The following is a 19861-nucleotide window of genomic DNA, read 5'->3' as shown; positions in this document are numbered from 1 at the left end:
TCACCTAAACTTTGATCAAGTTAAATTACTTTATAGTGTTATCTAAATTCTAAAGACTATTCAGCTGAAACCTTTTACATCATACTTTATCCAGTTACCAGCCATGTTTTATTGTTAAAAAATGACCTCTTTGCTGTGATACACTTAAATTATTTTGGCAGGCTTTCAGTTGTCCATTTGCCTTTTCTGTGCAGTTCAGTTTGCTATGGTTTGACCTGGGACAGATTATTGAGCCATACAGCATGTGCCAGCTATTTCAGGACTGTTTTAATCATTAATATGTTACAGCTGCTGTAAATGAGCATAAGATATGCAGAAAAGTAAAATCCAAGCAGTAAGGTAATAATATACATTTATTTGTCACCAAGCTGATAAATATATTTGTTTAATAATGTCAATTACGTCAAGGCATTGATAAATTGGCTTCTGGAAAGGGTACTGTCTATTGAGACATTAATGTAGTACATGTCAAATTCCTAATTAACGTAACAAACTTTAGATATCAATGCTTTGACAATAAAATAAAGTTAAATGACTTTTGCTAAATTAATCAGGTCCATGAAATTAAATATTTCTTAAAGTTTCATTTATGAGATTATGTTCCTTCGCAATGCAGAGCTATAAATAAGTAGAACAGAAAAAACACAAATAAATAAAATGCTACATGTAATACCTTGATTCATTTGCAGAATTAAAATTAACTGGCATATGTGGGATACCACTTGCTAAAGGAGAAACTGAAAGAAATCTCAACACCCTACTTGCTTCATCACACACTGAACAGTGAGGACTCTTCTCTCGAGGTGTGGAACAGTCATGGCTACCTGTTATGTGCTGGTGAATGGTAATAATACCTCTAAGCTAGGAATCCACAGACCCCGGGCATAGATTTTAAATCCTTTGATGACAATTGAATTTAAATTCAATTGAAATTAAATATCATTTTGGAATTTAAATTCAATTGAAATTAAATATCATTTTGGAATTTGAGTAAGTTGTTAAAAGCCCATCTGGTTTATTAATGCCCTTTAGGGAAGAAAAACTACTATTGTTACCTGGTCTGGCCCACGAGTGACGTCAGACCCACAAAAATGTGCTTAACTACCTCTTGGACAATTAGAGATAGGCAATAAATGTAGCCAATGCCATCCAGATCCCATGACTGAATATAACGAAGAATTCATTTCAAATATTGAGGTGATAATTAACATAGCAACTTGGATAATGTATCATGTTCATGCATTTAACAGATGGCAGAAAGTAACATTTTCTATAGAGAATGATCAGCTATAAGAATGAAAGTGTCAGGAGTTGTGGTAGGAGACTAAACCATTTTAAGTAACTTTTCCTTTCATGCAGACAGAGAACAATTGGTTACATAAAAGTTGAGTTGAATCTAGTTCATAATCGGAGGTGTTCACACATCATCAAAATTATAGCAAAATGACAACTCATTTTATTGCTTGCTCAGTTTTCTATCACTGGAAGAGAAAATTAAATGGATTGTGGCATGTGTGGTTAAATCAATACAGCTCAGTTTGTGCTGATGACCAAGTCAAATTTCACCTCTACTAGTCCAAAGTCTGCAGAAGTGTAGATCAGGAAGAATTCTCTAACACCACAGAGTCTTTTTTTATGTATAGGATCTAAGGTTAGTAGATCAGTGACACATTGATCATGACGCCAAGGCTTTGCAAGGCCAGCTTCAACACAAGTAAATGGCCTGATGGGATCTGACATCGGGAGCAGGAGAGCAGAGCATACAGTGGAAATCAAAATAGGTGGCCTAGAAATACAATTGCTCCCTAATTCTGCTGTAGTCACTAATAGACTGATGATAGGCCCATGAGAATTGGTTCACCAGCTTCATTATTGGTGGGTGGCATAGTGGCACAGTGGTGCCTCACAGCGCCAGAGACTTGGGTTCAATTCCCACCTTAGGCGACTGACTGTGTGGAATTTGCACATTCTCCCTGTGTCTGTGTGGGATTGCTCCGGTTTCTTCCCACAGTCCAAAAATGTGCAGATTGGGTGAATTGGCCATGCTAAATTGCCTGTAGTGTTAGGGGAATGGGTCAATGTGGACTTGTTGGGCTGAAGGGCCTGTTTCCACATTGTAAGTAATCTAATTTTTTAAAAAATTATCTTAGCTGTGGGTGCTATGCATGACCCCAGAGGGAGACAAATGCTACGGCAGTAGTCAGCAGGGGCTGAGAGCTTCTGAAGCTTTGGTTAATGACAGCAGCAACCACAAAAGGAAGTTGCCAGTTTCACAAAAGCTTAGAAGGACCGTTAAAACTAAATCAATTTTGTAACTTAAGTGTTAAATTATTTGTGACAGCACTGTCCTCCCACACTGTGCTATGAGTATATGCCTGGCTCTTGATAAGATCTTAAGAACAGATGTTGTTCAAACCACTAGCCTAAAATCAGTTTCCTGTGTTATCCTCTGCAGTTAGAAGTAGGTTAGACATTTCTGAGTAACATTGCAATTTTTATTGTCCTCACTAGAATGTTCTCACAGTGCATGTCCTCCCAAATAGGTGCTATAAGGACTGATTTCTACAGCACTGTGTTTAACGTTCAAGAGGGATTGATTTCCATGGCAATCAGGTTTAATAACCAAAATGAAACTGCAGATATATATCAATTTCACTGAATAACAACCCCAACATAATTCAATTCTGGATCTTTTAAAGTTCAGATAATAATTTAAATTCCAAATCATTCAGGGTGTCAAATCTGTTCCATTCTTAATTTGATACAATGTGTTTTCTACAGTCAAGTAATCAGATAACTGAATAGAAGCCTAAGTAGCAAACATTTTGACAGGAACAAGCGGAAGCCATTTAACCTCATAAATCTAATCTATATTCAATATGATTCGGACTGAAATCTGCCTTAGCTGCAATTACCTGATCTGGCTCTATAGCTGTGACACCCTTATCTAACAAAAATCCAACAACCTCAGTCTTGAAAATATCAATTGATTCAGTTCAACTCTTGAAATGCATTTTCATCAAACTTATTCACCACAATAAAATGATAGAACTGCTATTATGAAGAGATCCAATGATTTGCAGGTATGAAAAGTTAGATATTAAACCTCGCTGTGCTCATTTTACAGAATACAAAAACGACTGCAATGGGGTCCAGGTCTGACAACCAATATCTGGTACTCCAAGGTTACCTAAAAAAAAATGGCTGACAGGGCATTATTTAAGCATCCCCACCTGTCACCTAAGACATGTGAGAGTTTCATTACATTGGCGATTAAGGTGTCTAACACCAGTTTTAAATATTCTTTTAAAATTAAGCAAGGATGCTTGCTGGGCTGGCCTGCTCAAGATTATGGTTGCAACTGCACTAAAAACATTTGTGTTGTGTTTGCAAAAATCTTCCGCTGGAACCCAAAGAAGCAGGAATGCTCCTGGTATTCCACAATCATCAGATTTCTCATCGCCTGTTGCCTCTCTTCATTGCCCAACTCTCACACTTCTCCGGTTAAATAGGAAAAGGAAAGATCACACTAATTGGGATATTCTTTTGACCTCTATAAAGTGTGAGAGAGTGAGAAACATATCTACAGGAGGATTTTCAGAAATTGTAAAGTGCTGATACTCCATGATTTTACTTATTCAAATAGCAATTGGGATTGTCTAAGCATAGAAGGGGAAGTAGTTCAGGAGAACTTGCTTAATAAGTAAATTCTGTGAGCTCAGCTGGAGAGGAAGCAATGCTAGATCCGGTGCTGGGGGATGTGGTGCGTCACATGGACCAAGTGTCTGGGAACATCTGGGAAAAATTGGTCATCATATCATAAGGCTTCAATTAGCAACGGAGAAAAACACAAAATAGTCTATTATAGGGCTTGTTAATTGGAAGAAGGAACATTTCAATGTGACAAAAGAGAGACTAAAAATGGAACCAGAGACTGAGAGGGAAAGCTGTAATGGAACAATAGGTAAAAGAAGATTCAGGTACAGGCTAGGTACATTCCAACAGACGTGAAATTTTAAGGGAGCAAAGCAATGAATGATGTGGGAGAAAGAGATTATAATAAACCAAAGAAATGATGCATATCATGTAAATTTTTCAAGTGGATATCAGCTTGGATAATTTAAGTTGAGAGGGGAGATAAAAAGGAAAGTACAACATAATGAAAGAAAATAAGCATAGAATGGAAGTCAACATAAAAGGGAATTTAAAAACTAATTACCACAAATAAATAATAGCAACTGGGTAGTAAGAGGTGACACTGGTACTTTTGGAGACAAAGACAGTGATGCCTGTTCAGAGGTATGGGGCAAGGCTAGAATATGTAATGATTAATAAATTCTTCATGTTTGTGTTTACTAAAGAAGAAGAATCTGACGAATTGTAGGAAGAGGTGGAGATAATGGATAGTATGGAACTTGAAAGGGAGAAAGCACTGGAAAAATGGTCTGTTTTGGGTGAATTAGTTCCTGCATCTGGATGCCTTGCATCTGAGACTGCAAAAGAACAAGGGAGGAGAAAAAGGAAAGGGTTACCTTAATTATTCAATTTTTCTTAGATAGAAGGAAAGTACAAGAGGGTTGGAGAGTGAAAATGTGACACCATTATTAAAGGAAACTTTAAGATTAATCTTAGAAATTAAAGTCCAGTTAGTTTAACATTGGTGGGTAAAAACTTGGAATGCATAGCTTTACAACAAAATGACAAGGGGTCAAATATCTCCCCTCTTTATCCATTCGCTTTTTCAATCAAAACATTTTTTAATTGAGAAAGGTTATACTCAATAAATCAATGACCTCTTAGCCGCTAATATGCTAATAATAAAAGAAAGGATCAATTGGAAAGATTTTCTTGAGGTTAACAAAACAAGACAGTTTAATTATAGCAGTACTCTAACTGATTTAAATAGAACAAAGATAAATTCTGATATCATGCACACATGTAGACACATTCCCAGTTCATATACAGAAATACAGTCTGCAGATGAGGGGAGGATAGATCAGCCAAATTAGAATGCGCAGAATAGGAGTTTGCAGTTCATAGCCTGAAATCTGTATTGGCTGAAGGCAGGCCCTAGTCATTTCACCTTCAGTGCTGAGGCAGTTTAAATCTGGATGATGCAATTGTAGAATTGAATTATTTCCTTTTAAGAACTTGATTCAACTTCAAAATGGAGACAAAGTCATTGACAAAATCCAAGGATGGAATATCAAAGAGAGTACAGACACTTAATGATCTCTAAAGGCTTTTGATAAATACTTCAATTTAAGAATATAAGGTTCTTGAATGAACAAAATTTAACCGAACGTATCAACTTCCAGAAGAATCTGTAAACAGCCTCTTTAATGATCTCCACAGTTTAGTATTGAAATTGAAATCAGAACTCATAAGTGACAGAAATGTGTCAGAATTCTTGATGAATCCTCATCAGATTTTGTTTTCAACAGTGCAAAGAAGATTTAACTTTGGAGTAAGCTATTCAAATCATGCTAGAAGGAAAAAAACCCCAGCAAAGTCTAATGACTGATCCTGAGAGGAGAAGATCGATATTAATGTAGAAACGATTCTAATAAGGTATGGTCACTCTAAAGAGCCATGTGACAAGCTTATACTGAAAACAAACTAAAGACCTAATATTAAGAATTCATTTCAGTGCTGTCAGATTGTTACTGGCCCCACACATGTAAACAATATCTAGCCATTTCTAGGACTGCTACATTTCCTAGAGAATGGGCAGACAAAAAAGTTTCAGGACCACAAAAATATTAATGTCGTACATGTAAAGAGGTCTACATATTTAGAACACCCGTGAGCATGTGATAGGATACCTCCATTAGAACATATCTAAGGCACTGGGGAATCAAGTACAGTTGTACATATTGCTATCCCTTCTTGCTATCTAAGAATAGTGTCCCTTTTGTCAAAATTTGACTGTGTATATCCTCTACAACTAATCACTAGAAAAGCCCAAGACAAAAAAATACAAAACGAGGAAAGATGGCACCAAACCAGCTCAAAACAATCCTAACACACTACCACATACTGGTTGAGGTAGCAAAAAAATCACAAAGTATCACCCACACACTCCCATTTTTTGTCTCCTCCTATTCAACCTTCCATCCTAATGTTATCCCGTCTTCCCTCTATCTCTCTCTGCTCGTTTATGCTCCCAGATTACAAGCTGGGGAAACCGGCTTACCTGCACCTTATTCAGAGCTTTGTGATACTAAAGGACACCCGCTCCTCACCCAACACAACCCCATCTGCACAGCCCTGTCCTGAATTCCCTGATCCATCATCCAAGTTAATACTGAGACCCAATGATTCCACAGACTTGTTGGGAGTTACCTCCTTTCAAATGCAGGTCGTGCCACCTGATCCTATTGTTTTGGACAAGATGACACCAGCTTGTCATGTTTACTGCTGAGTAAGTTCACAACTGTCAAAGTGGTAGGTGTTCTTATGCAACCTGTCATCCCTGTCCCCATGATGTTTCTGTCCACAGTATTGTCCTTCCCAATTGGCTTGCCTTTCTCCAGTTCTACTTCCCAGTTCAGACACTTTAACATTTACTTTCAGACTCAGGTCCACGATTGGTAGTGGAGCCTCCAGCCATACTCGGGAATTGTTTGATTAGATCTTTCCTCTTGTACATCTCTCTATGTAACATTACTTAATTTTATCCTTAGTCTTCCTTCCAATTTCTTTATAACATCTGGTTGCTACTTGGAATGGCTTGGGATGTCTCACTAATCACTGGAACTTTTTACATCAATGGGGACATGCACTGGGAAAAAAAGAATTACATGGTCAGCTCTTTTACATGCCACCTGAAAGCTTCTGAAATGTATATCCTGAGTTACAATCTTAGTGGAGGGTTGGTAATGTTTCCAGGTCACACTGATGGATTTTTTTTTTGTTTTTGCTCCTATCATTTTTTTTTAAATGTGCTGTTACTCAAAACCCTCAGGGAATTGCTGTTTTATCAATCCCTGATGTTGTAGCTCTTTCTCTGATCATGCTCACAAAAAAATTCTAGATTGTGTTAAGGAGTTTTCTCAATCGCTGCTGCCCCAGCTCTATAACATACGGCTGTCTGCTACTTCCTGGGGCAAGATGGGGGACACCCAGATTATCTGACTTGACTGACAGTAAGTAGCATTTCTATTGCATTACTAATGAAACAATGCAGATAAACTAAAGCAAATCCAAAAAAATATCCTGGCTCTGGACTCCTACTGAATATGAGCCAAAGTTATAATTTAAGTATGTAGGGCTGCTATGACTATACCATGACCGACATGAGAACATTTTATCTATTCATTCCCTCGATATAGGTGTCACAGCCAAGGCAAGTATTTGTTGTCTATGTCTAATTACCTTTGAGTTACGGCTAAGTGAGCAAACCATTTCAGGGCACGGGCCTGGAGTCACAAATAGTCACACTCGTGAATCAGATTTGGTTTTACACCAAGAGTTCAGTTTCAAAGTTTGCATTACTGACCATTTTTGTATGACTGAATTTAATTTTTTCCAGTGGCATGATAGGCTCTGAATTCATGTCCCTGAATCATTCATTCAGAATCACTAATCCAGTAACTTATCTCAAAGCTACTTAGAATGCTTTGTTTCGGTTGTCACAGTGCTGACAAATAGTCCCACTTTGATCAATTTATTTAAGTTTGGGGATTTGGTTATTCTTTAATTTATTTTTATTTGCATGCCTCCTTCTCTGAAGGCTAGCAATTCCAGACAATAGCAAGTGATGAGACAGATGTGGGTTGTTGCTTATTGTCATTGTTAAGCTTTGAGAACATATTTTTAGACAAATATCATCAAAACAGTGTAGTTAATCTGTTTACTGAGTGCACATTATTCATTGATTTTGGGTCCAGTTTTACAATGGCTTAACATTCAACCCTGTGGTAGCACCAGCAGCACGAAGCAAGCACTTCTCTTTATAATATTGTCTTTCCTCATCTGTTATCTTAAAGTTAATGTTAGTGTTTTGAAAACACAAGTTCTCTCAAAGGCTTTGGCTGGGACCTTGCAGCTCATAGACTAAGTCCAAAAGCAGGAGAGTTTCCAGGAAGGAAATCCATGGCCCATTAAGCTTAAATTTCAAAGTAAGAGATTTCCATTGGGAACTCCTTTAAGCTGCCTGGATGTCCTGACTGCTGATCAGGTGCAAGTGGAATTTCTACAGGAACGAGGACCCTGGGTCAGGAAGTCTCATGTCTGGAGTAGCTGGCAAAGCAGAAGACTGCATCTCCTGATCAAACAGTGTCATGGTGGAGATCTTGACCTCTGGAGGACAACATCCACCAAATCACAAAATGGAGGGTCACTGACAGGAAAGGTAAGTGCTGTTTGGTGGGATTTCTGGATGTGATGGTCACAGTTAGGGGGTAGTAGGATCTGAAGCAATAGTAGGGAGGTGGCTCTGAATAGCCATCCCTTAGTCCTTGGTTCAGTTTCTCAGTCATGCACAAATTAGAGAAGAGTCAGGGACTGCCAGCCCACAAACTGCCAGCCTGCCATCTTTCGTAACCATGCCTGAGCTGATATAATGACAGCCCAGGTAGGAGGAGGCCCTTAGGTTATTCAGTGGCTACTTCAGTGGTTCAATTGGCCATGGGGGAGGGAGGCCAAGCTTGACCTTCAACATTACAATCTTTTGAGAACTCTACACTTTTAACACTGCCCTCGTGTATACTGTCCACCTGTATTGCTCCAAGCACCAGCAAGCTGTGCCCTAGGCTGGACCTTATGATCTGGAATTACTCCCATATTCTGTTCATCTCTCCAGCTCTCTCTTGTTTAAGATCTTCTGTTAAACCTGTCTCCTGTTAAACCGCCCAAGGTACTCGGAGTGCTGACTAGTATTTCCTTCCTTTCTCATTTACATTTGATTACATTCCTATGGAATGCCTGAGGGTGGTTTTCTATTTCAAAGATACTATATAAATGCAAGTTACTGTTGTTGTTAAGTGCCTCTTTACTTTCTCCCTCTCTCTTACTCCCTCTCTTTCTCCCCCTTATATTTCTATTGATTTTATTTTAAGTTGTTAGGAGAATGAATGTTATTGTTATGACAGGGTAAAGCTAGCTCAGAGGAACCTGCATGTCTGCTTGTGTGGAAAACATGATCTGACATGTAGAGTAGAAATTACACTGAAGGCTACAGTACTCTAGGCTATAAACTATATCCAGTCTAATGTTCAATCAGCTCCTTATTGAGCTCTCTAGTGACAAAGGACCTCGAAATGCAACAACACTATGGCCTAAAATGGATAACAAAGTATTTAATGTGCTGACTAGCATGTTCAGACATATTCTATGCCAAAAGTGCAACCTCCACCATACTAGAATTTTAAAAAGTGTCCAGAAGCCAGGCTCGAGAGAAAGGTTCGGCCCCTTGCATTTACTAAATTAGGCAGTTGATGTCCTTTTCATAAAATTGGTTAGTTCTGCATTCAGCAAAACCTGGTCTACATGTGATCTAACCAGCTTCAGGCTAAATAAGCTGAACTTATTATTCCTCTTTTAACAGAACAGTCGTATGATCTTCAAGATAGTGAAAATAGAAGGTCAAAGGACAGGAATGGGAATTGAGACCAATTTTCATTGACAGAATCAAATTGAATGGGCCATGATATAAGTTAAGTGCTGAAAGCAGCTGCCCAAACAAATACTGGTATGAGGAAGGGGAAGGGAGGGAGGGGTAGGGCTGGTGAAACCTGAGGGTCTTCCCTTGTTCATTGGCAATTGGCCATTGACAGGAAGATCAGGCGGAATGTGTTTCATTCAGATTTAACTGAGCCCGGTAATCATGTCCAAAGATTTCCACACACAAATCTCTCTCCTGCTGCTGATAATTCACATGAGAAACATGAAGTTGGCATTTGGAAAGTGACACCCCAAATCTGTTAATCACTTAATTCATTGGAAAATCATAAATTGCCCATGTAATTGATGCTGTCGGACTCAACAATCAATCCCAATAAATTAATCCATAAATCAACTGTACCACCAACTTGTACCAACAGGTTTAATACTTGTCTTTATTGCATTACATTTTGCAGAGGGTTGATTAGCTGAGCTGGCTTGCACTGCAGAATGATGCCAAGAGTGTGGGTTCAATTCCAACACCAGCTGAGGTTACCATAGAGAATTCTCCTTCTCATCCTCCTGCCTCAAGTTAAACTACCACCAGTCATCTCTCCCTCTCGCTTCAAAGAGAGAGTGAAATTTTACCTTTCGGTTTTGCAGCAGATATGTGATATATGATTGAGGGACATATTCATTATGTCATCCATCTGACCAAATGATATAAAGCTCTCAGTCTCATCTATTGCAAAGTGATATACTGAAGGAAGTGTGCTCCAGTACACCCAACTTGAGCTCAGACCCGCAAGTGCCTGTAATTGTAGTCTACGCATGTCAATACCAGGAGCTGGAATAAGAGTTGATTGAGCTCTCTTGTACTACATGACCCACATGTCGTACTTACATTCTGAGGGCTGACATTAGTATCACTGCATGATAGTTAAGGTAATCACTTGCCATGCCTTACTATCACGTCAGATTTATCGATTCAAAAGCGATTATTGCCAATTTTTCTTGATATCACACTGAGGACTTGTCTTCTCTCTGGCTATCATTTCACTTTATGTTGTTCTTTGTAGCAGTATTAAAAGAGTATGAGTAGGCATTTTGTTTCAAATGCTCCTGTGCTTCAGATGCACGAATGACCTGACCTCTTGATTTCTGCTGCTCTTAGGATGCCTGGTAGGTGCCTGCAAGCAGTGATTCATGGATTTAGAAATGGAATAAGGATGTAGTATGGTTCAAGACTATTTGGCCAAATGTATGAAGAATGAAGATATAATGTGTCACAAAGGTTCCAACTAGATTTTCTAACCTTCACAGGGATTGTTGGAGATTGCCGAAGAAATTGGAAAGTACATTGTTGGTACTTTCCCTCCTGAAGTCATAGCACTACTTTCAACTCCACAGTGCTCTTCTCGGTCACTACCTACCTACACGTTGCTTCCACTCCCAAACGCATTTTCCTCACTTATTGCTCCCCAAAACCTAGATGAGGGTCACTGTCAGTGAGGGAACAGAGCTGAGTCCACTCGTTCACACTGGTGAACTGCCTTTGGGAGGTATGATAGGCTCTCCTCTAATATTAAAACGAGGTCTGAAGTTCAGACTTTTAAGGGCTATCAACAAGGCTACAAACTGTATGCTAAGTCTGATATGGTTACAATTTTGCTGCAGTACCTTTGCTAAATGTCTTCAAAACTATGCAAATTTTTGATTACCACTCTATCTTCAGTGGAAAGTAAAATATACAGCTTACTTCCTCAACATAAATATGCTCTTGCAGGAATAAGTTTCTTTCAGTAAATGTTAAGCACAAAGAAACAAGAGGATGTGGGTTAGTGTGGTTACTGCGTTCTGGGCTCCTCATTGAGTAAGCTTTTCCATCTTCACATAATTCACATCTGTTGCAATACATTTTACAACAGTCAACAGTTTAAAAATACTTAATGATTTCTATTAACTAATTAAAAACACAAAGGAACATGTTAATGAACAATAATACTTTGCTTTCTCAAGCAGTAGTTGTGTGATTACTTTAGAAGCTTGTGGCAACTTCTAGTCACTTTCATTTTGTATCAGGTTACATTTTTTAAGATGTCTGTATATTCTAACTTCCTGTCTTCAAATGCTGTTGCATTACCAGTTTACAAATTACTGTGCTCACATATTCTCCTCAGGGACTGTACAGGTTAAACCTAGCAGAACTCAAGGCTCCGATGACTTAAAAACACAATGATTGCATTTGAAAAGAATCGCCTTTTCTATGAACAAAGATGGGTTAAAATCTGTCGCATCTAAGTATCTAGGCTTGCTCTTGATAAGGTAGATTATTTGGACAGATAGTTCGAAGCTGAGGGATTCTAAAAACACAGGGCAACAGTTTTTAACTTTGTTGTGATCATGTCTGTTTATACAGTACAATTACATTTACAATAGGAAATGTAATATTAGATTATTGGACAGTCTGTGGGTGAAGTTCAGGAAATAATTTACCTTACATATTCTAGAGTCTATTTATTTTATAGCCAACTAATTCATTTCAGTCACTGTTAGCTTTTAGCAAACGCAACGGCCAATTTACACACAACGTCCAACAAACAGAAAGTAGATCAAGTTTATACTTTGCTTTGTGCCATACCATCCACCACCCTATTAGCATGCAAAACTATCCCTGATGCTGTAGACTCTTTTTTTACACTGTGGTCTGATTTTTAAGCACAGGAGTAGTCAAATAGCTGTGTGAATTCAACTCTTGGCCTAAATTCAGGCCATTTCTAACATAAAACAGCTTTATAAAATAAAATAACTTCATATCATCTTAAAATTGGATTTTACATTCTGAAAATACTATAACAAAGTTACCTTTATTCTGATGCTGTCTGAAAGGGGAAGTATTTTGTCCTCCTCTCTCAATGTTGTGCGATACCTGCTGGAAGAAACAGAATAATCCATTGGGTGCCTTTTCTCTACTACCGCAGACTTCTGTACTCAAGTTATTGTTAATCCTAGGGTTTCCTGCTTTGGTGACAAAGCACAAATTTAACAGCTGGGCTAAGAACAGGAGCCCTAGGGATTATGGAACATAGAAATACCATCATTGCCAGAACGCTGTGAGTTAAAAAATTTCAACACGATGGTAAATTTTATTCAAGTAAAATGACTGAACTCCAAAACATTATTATGAACAGAGCATATTAATAGGTTGGCGAAGGATTGGTGATAAATATAATACTTCCAACTCCTGGTGAACGTCACCCTTTTTACTACAACTCTTGCCAAATCACCACATAATGTACAGCTATCTGTACTCAAAGGGCTTTTTTCATCGATCCATTGGTCTTCAAAGGAAAACAGAAAGCCATAACAATCCCTTGACTGGGCATTGCTCCCAGCTCTGTGTACTAATCCATAGCCTTATTTAATTGTTTCTAGAGCCAGTGAGGAAGATGAAAGTTTGTTGCTGCGTCTTTGGGGTGAAGAGGGGTTGGGGGGGGGATAAGGGTGGTGGATATGGTCTCACAACTGCCTGGTAGAACTGTAGAATAACCTCCCTAATTTTTTGGATGTACATTTCTAATCAAACCTTCACTCTGAATATCTGCCCTCATGTCCTAGTCTCTCCTACTAGTGGAGACATCTTCTCCTTGTCCATTCTATCCAGGTTTCTCAGTATTTTGAAAGTTTCAATGAGATCCCCTCATCTTTCTAAACTCCACTGAGTACAGATCTAGAGTCCTCAATTGTTCCTCATACGATAAGCGCTTCATCCACAAGATCATTCTTGTAAACCTCCTCTGGACTCCCTCCAGCATCAGCCAATCCTTCTTTAGATATGGAGCCCAAAACTGAACATGTCACACTTTTTACTGCAACTTTTGCCAAATTGCCAAATAATGTATAGCTATCTGTACTCAAATGGCTTTTTTCATATTTGCGTTCCTCACTGCCAACTAAACCTGAATATTGACCTTGAGATTCCTGAAGTAGGACTCCCAAATCCCTTTGTGCTTTGGATTTCCAAAGCCTTTCCCTGTTTAGAAAATAGTCTACGCCTCTATTCTTCCTACCAAAGTGCATACCTCACACTTTTACACATTGTATTATATCAGTCACTTCTTTGTCCTCTCTCTGAGCCTGTGCAAGTCCTGTAGAGCCTCCCTGCTTCCTCAGCGTCACTTACTTTTATATCAGCTGCAAGCTTAGCAACAATGCTCTCTTCCTTAAACAGATCATTCATGTATAACACAAATAGTTTTGGTCCCAATACGGACCCCTGCAGATTTCCACTAGTCACTGTCTGTCATCCTGAAAAACACCCCTTTATCTCCACCTTCTGCCAGTCAGTCAATCCTCTATCCAAGAGAAATGAGAACTGCAGATGCTAGTGATCAGAGTTGAAAAGTGTGATGCTGGAAAAGCACAGCAGGTCTGGCATCATCCGAGGAGCAGCAGAGTCGACGTTTCGGAAAGGCTTATGCCCAAAATGTCAATTCTCCTGCTCCTCACATGGTGCCTGACCTGCTGTGCTTTTCTAGCACCACACTTTTCAAATCCTTTATTCATCCCAGCATCTTCCCCAAGAAGGAAGGAACTATCATGATAGACCATGATGGATCACTGTCCATTCTTCAAGGTAGTCTTTGCTTCCTTGGTAAGACTTTGTTTTTCAATAAGAACACTCAGGTATTGTTTTGAATTCAATTTCAGAGTTAGCAGCTTGGTATAACTTCTATAATTCCTAATATGTTTCTTGTATTTCTGTTGAAGAAGATGGGAAAATGTATCAGCCTCAATTCATCCTTCTCAGTTAAATATTTTAAAAATTTTATCTAATAGATGAATTGTATCTAATTGTATCACATCATCTCTCTGTATCATATTCTCCTTTCCTCCTTATCTACTCATATTGGCTTGAGATCTACTCACAACAGAGTCAGGAGTAAAAACTAGGTTTCGTTTTGTAACGTTACAGTTTCTTTTAACTCCATTAGTTGTTTTATTAGTGCCAAAGCCAATTGTTGACCCGGGTTCAAATCTTGCCATGGCAGATGATGCAATTTGAATTCAATAAGTGGCATTGTGAGTTAGCATCAGTCCCGGACTTGCTCCAATATTCTCAATATCTTTATTGGCTTAGCTGAATGATTCAAAGCAAAAGGTCTTGAATGTACAAAGTAATTTCACAAAAACAAAGTCAATTCCTTCAATAGAAATTTATTTCGCTAGTCAAACTACAATTTTTTTCTATTTACCATATCACTTTTAATCCAATCCTGTAATGAGATTGATTTATAACCTCCATGTATACCTCAATTAGTAGTTTTATTGACGTAACCCGTCTGAATCCTGAGCTCCCAAACAGTCTCCAAATGTTACAAGCCATCTGAAGTCGTAATTGGAAAAAATCTGGTCCCAATCTAAAATCTGGTTTGATAGATCATGTTTTGTTTTATTTTGATTTTAAAAAACTGGCCTCTCACTGGAATATAAGCACTCTGTTTTGCAGTTTTGATTTTAATAATGGGGAGGCTTAGTGGTATTATCACTTGACTGTTAACTCAGATAATGTTCAGGAGACCCAGGTTCAAATCCTGCCATGGCAGATGGTGGAATTTGAATTTAATAAGTGGCATTGTGAGTTAGCATCAGTCCCGGACTTGCTCCAATATTCTCAATATCTTTATTGGCTTAGCTGCATGATTCAAAGCAAAAGGAAATAAATTCCATTTTGAGATGATATGTCTCAGAACCTCCAGCTGCCTGATATTTTCTTGTCAATATTTGAAAGGTTTACATGACTGTCCTGAATCATCCCTCCCTTTTTAGTATATTTCAAGGAAGCACATTCTCTTTGTATCACTGCTACAGTTTTAGCATCTATTCCATTTTCTAATGCCCCCTTTTTTTGAAAACCCCTTAGACATCCTTACTACTGCAATTGGTCTTCCATTTAATATTCAGCAGTTGCTTTTGGTATATCTAATCTTGCGACAATACAAGCATTTAATTTCTTACATTGCTTTTTGATTCTAGTACTTCTCTTTTATTAACTTCTGTTTGTTCTCTGAAATCATCACCTCTTCCACCCTGATTCTTCTTCTTTTCTTGAAGCTGTATTACGACTGTCTCATGTTCTCTAATGACCTTCGTTGTTTGTAGTTCACATCTTTTTTTAAAAACTCCCTCCCCTTCTGCTTTTCATTTTGTTCCTTTCCATCAGCCTCTATTTTTCATTTTCCAAAATTCAAAGTTTTCTTAAGTGTATTTTCCTTTGTTTTTTTTTCCCTGCTCAAATTCAAGTCTTTTCACTTCCTATTCTCTCTCTAGTTCTCCTTTCATTCTAACTGTATCTTAATTAATACCAGCACTGACACACAATTTCAGGTTTATTTTCTTCCAGTTTTAAAATATTGGATAATCACCTTTTAGAAATTCATTTAGGGATGTGGCTGACACTGGCTGGACGAGCATTTATTCCCCATTCCTATCTGTCCAGACAGCACTTAAGGTTCTCCCATATTCTGGACTTCCTGATGAAGGGCTTATACCCGAAATATCAACTCTCCTGCTCCTCAGATGCTGCCTGACCTGCTGTGCTTTTCCGGTGCTACAATGTTTGACTCTGATCTCCAGCATCTGCAATCCTCACTTTCTTCCAGATCAGGTAAGGATGGCATATTTCTTTCCCTAAAAGATATTAATGAACTAGATGGTTTTTTTTCTTGGCAACCAACAGCAGTTTCATGGTCATTAGACTCTTAATTTCATATTTTTTTAAAATTAAAATTGCACCATCTGCCTGACTGGGATTCAAATCTGGGTCCCCAGCATATTACCTCAGTCTCTGAATTAATATTCAGGTGATAATACCATTCTGCTATCATCTCACCTAAACTTGAAGCATCTCAGCCTTTTCAGAGCCTACCTTTACTTCAATGTATTTTTCAGTTTAACTTTTGACATAGATTTTAAATAATTTTCTATTATTCACTGTTGAATCCAGCAAATTCAAAGATTCTGAGCTCCCAAAGAGCCTCCAAATGTAACAAGCCATCTGATGTCGTAATTGGAAAAAATCTGATCCCAATCTAAAATCTGGTTTGATAGGTCATGTTTTGTTTTATTTTGATTTTAAGGAACTGGCCTCTCACTGGAATATAAGCACTCAGTTTTGCAGTTTTGATTTTAATAATGGGGAGGAAATTGCCTAGTGGTATTCAACATTAACTCAGATAATGTTCAGGAGACCAGGGTTCAAATCCTACCGTGGCAGATGGTGGAATTTGAATTCAATAAATATCTGGAAATAAAGAGTCTAATGATCACCATGAATCCATTGTTGATTGTTGGAAAAAACCCATCTGGTTCACTAATGTCCTTTAGGGAAGGAAACTGCCATCCTTACCTGGTCTGGTCTACACATGACTCCAGTCGCACAGTAATGTGGTGAACTCTTAACTGCCCTCTGGGCAATTAGGGATGGGCAATAAATGCTGCCTGACCAGTGACAGCCTCAGCCCATGAATGAATAAAAAAATATACAACAGATGTTTATTCAGTAAAAATCTATTTACTTATAACATAAAACTAGAATTTTAAAACATATTGTGGAATATAGTGTCATTCATCCTAAAACCATTCCATTACAAACCCAAATTCACCCTTCTACGATACTCAAAAGACCTCTTATACAGTACTCAGACTAGAAAATCCCTTTCTCTAACACCTCAAATGAGTTTAATTTGATTTCAACTCCCAGTCTGGAAAATCTGATAGCTGCTTCTTGAAATATTATACACCTGACCTTAAATGTACTCAGATTCAAATAAACTCTTCGGGGTTTGCTGCCAACACTTCTGTTCTGGAACTAGTACTAATTCCTTACTGTAAGGTAATACAAGATTATGATATCTACCTAACCTCTTCCCTTTTCTCAGGAGTAACTTGCCACATGAAAAGAAACTTCTGCACAACTGCCCAAAACTGAAAATAAAACTGAATAAGTCTCTGTCTCTAACTATAAGAAATAAAAATTCTGAAAGTTCTAATAGCAAACCAGATGCATATTTGTTTATATGCCCAGTCATGAACTCCAAAGGAAATTACAAATCTATTAGTTCTAAAAACTAGCCCTCACAAACTGTTATCTTAAAAATAATCAGCATGACTATAGGAACACTGATAAGATAATTATTACTTCCATCAAATTTGCAGAAAAAAACATGTCACTAATTCAAATCAAAACTCCAAACTTAACACAGTCTATATCACAACATACATGAGTAAATTTTCCAATTTGTTTGCTAGAAGTCAGTGTTACACTTGACTAGAGGTGCCAATTAGAACTATAATTGCAAGTGATGCTCATTTCCTCATTGCACAACATTACAGCAGAAAATACAACTGACACAACACACTGAAAAGTCAAAATGATAGAATAGAATCATTGAACATGGCAGCACAGTCACAATGCTTGCATCTATCAGCTCTCAGAAACAACTAATTATGTGAACAGATTGCTCTGCCCCTTCCATCCAGATTTTTCAGCTTTCCTTTTTAAAATATTTATCCAGTTCTTTTTTAAACATTGTTACCTTAGAGAAGAAGTGGTTGCTTAGTCACTGAATCTATTCATGTCCCAGATTTCAGTGGATTTTAGGCTAACAACGGAAGAGAAATGGAGGTAGCGTGGGTAGGAAACAAAAGATCAGTCATGTTCTTAAAATGGAGGATAAGGCTCAAAGCTGTGAATGTGACTTCTGCTCAAGATTTCATGTTCATATGTTTGTTTGAATTCTGCTTTTTTTTTGCCATTTATTTGCAATTATCAACTTCAAAAAAATCCAACCCATCACATCAATATTTCTTTGACCTTTTGTCAAGGATCACAGATTAATGCTGTTATGTTACTTGTTGACCAGTCCAAATAGTTTTCACCAAATCATTTGGTTTTGAACGCCCCTTTCAGATCTAATTTAAGCTTCTTTTGTTTGAATTAAGCGAGTCTCAGTTTTGAATCTTTGTTCAGGACTAGGTTCACACTTTAGATCATCTTAGTGGAGGTCTTCTATGTGTCCTTAAAATATTTCCTTAAGGAAGTCTTCCAAAATTGAGCACTATTCTGAATGAAATCGAATTAATGATCTTTATAGTGAGACATTACCTCTTTACTTTGCATTTTAAAGGAAACATAAAAGCCTCAATGTATGAAGACCATGGAACCAATTATTCTATATTTCCACGAGAATCTTTTGGCTGAAGAATTTTTATTTGACTTGGTACAACCCTTTACTTCTTATTTGCAAAAGAAGGTCCAATTATGAGATCATGGGCATCTTGAACATATTTATAAAGCAATCGATAAATTTGGCATAATTATCATTAATTACTTAATTTGTAATTTTATACTTGACGAAAACTAGAAAACTACTTACCAATGATGCCTGTAGGTACATTTTCCAGAACAAAAACCAATAGTTGTTTCTTAGCCTTTTTCATTCCAAGATTGAATGTGTGCAACAAATGCTGTGACAACTAACAATGTATCTACAAAGTGCAGCAATTAACAGCACCGTCTGTTATCTGTTAAATCTGTGGTTTATGACGTCTGCAAAGAGCATGCTCCTGCAGTGCTTGAAAAAATATCCATGGATTCAGCAGGTATGATTTGTCTGTCTTCTCTGAATATACCACTAGCCAGAGATGATTATCTTATTCCCAAAATAAGTCTGACTATTGTCTGACCCAAGGTTGACTTGGACTATTTCTCAGGTGTTTTGCTGGCAGTCACTTAAAACTCACGCAGCTATTTAGCATTTAATTACTAAATGCTGGCCCAGTCAATCATGTCCATGTCCCATGAGTTACTGAACGAAAATGATACCGTGTGCCAAAACTAAATAGAATAGTGTCTGTTCTGTTTAGGATTCTTAGGAAATAGCTATAACAAAATCAGTGACAAGCAGCAAAACTTCAATGCTTGTTCCTGTCTATGCATGATGTGGAGGGGCCAATGTTGGACTGGGGTAGACAGAGTCAAAGATCACATGACACCAGGTTATAGTCTGGTTACTAATACACTTTTTGGACTATAACCTGCTATCGTGTGATTTTTGACCCCGTCTATGCAGGAAGAGCAGGAGTGACTCTGACACCACAATTTCTCCTAATTCCTGTTGCCTATTTAGTCCTCACTCTTCAGATGTGCTTTGGGCTGTTCCGTGAGATGTGAATTTATCCAATTTAAACAGTC

The 19861-nt window shown here is 37.9% G+C and overlaps 1 protein-coding gene across 5 annotated transcripts in view; it reads right to left on the bottom strand.

Annotated features, from left to right (window-relative positions):
* Positions 1-19169, bottom strand: part of LOC122555198 (kelch-like protein 13) — a 78969-nt gene extending 59800 nt beyond the window's left edge. For 4 of the 5 annotated variants that reach the window (XM_087992776.1, XM_087992778.1, XM_043700955.2 and 1 more), the window contains exons 1-2: positions 19044-19132; positions 12472-12538 (exon numbers count right to left, since the gene is read on the bottom strand). The gene's annotated coding sequence lies outside the window, so the exon portion shown is untranslated. Of the gene's footprint in view, positions 1-12471; positions 12539-19043 lie in introns of all 5 variants that reach the window. The other variant, XM_087992777.1, reaches the window with a different exon arrangement.
* Between the last annotated feature and the right edge of the window lie 692 nt (positions 19170-19861).

The sequence above is a fragment of the Chiloscyllium plagiosum genome, unplaced genomic scaffold, assembly GCF_037043375.1.
Source record: "Chiloscyllium plagiosum isolate Xiang-an unplaced genomic scaffold, Cpla_swu_hap1 HiC_scaffold_12, whole genome shotgun sequence".
NCBI classification, from domain to species: Eukaryota; Metazoa; Chordata; class Chondrichthyes; order Orectolobiformes; family Hemiscylliidae; genus Chiloscyllium; species Chiloscyllium plagiosum.
This window is presented reverse-complemented; position numbering and strand designations above follow the sequence as displayed.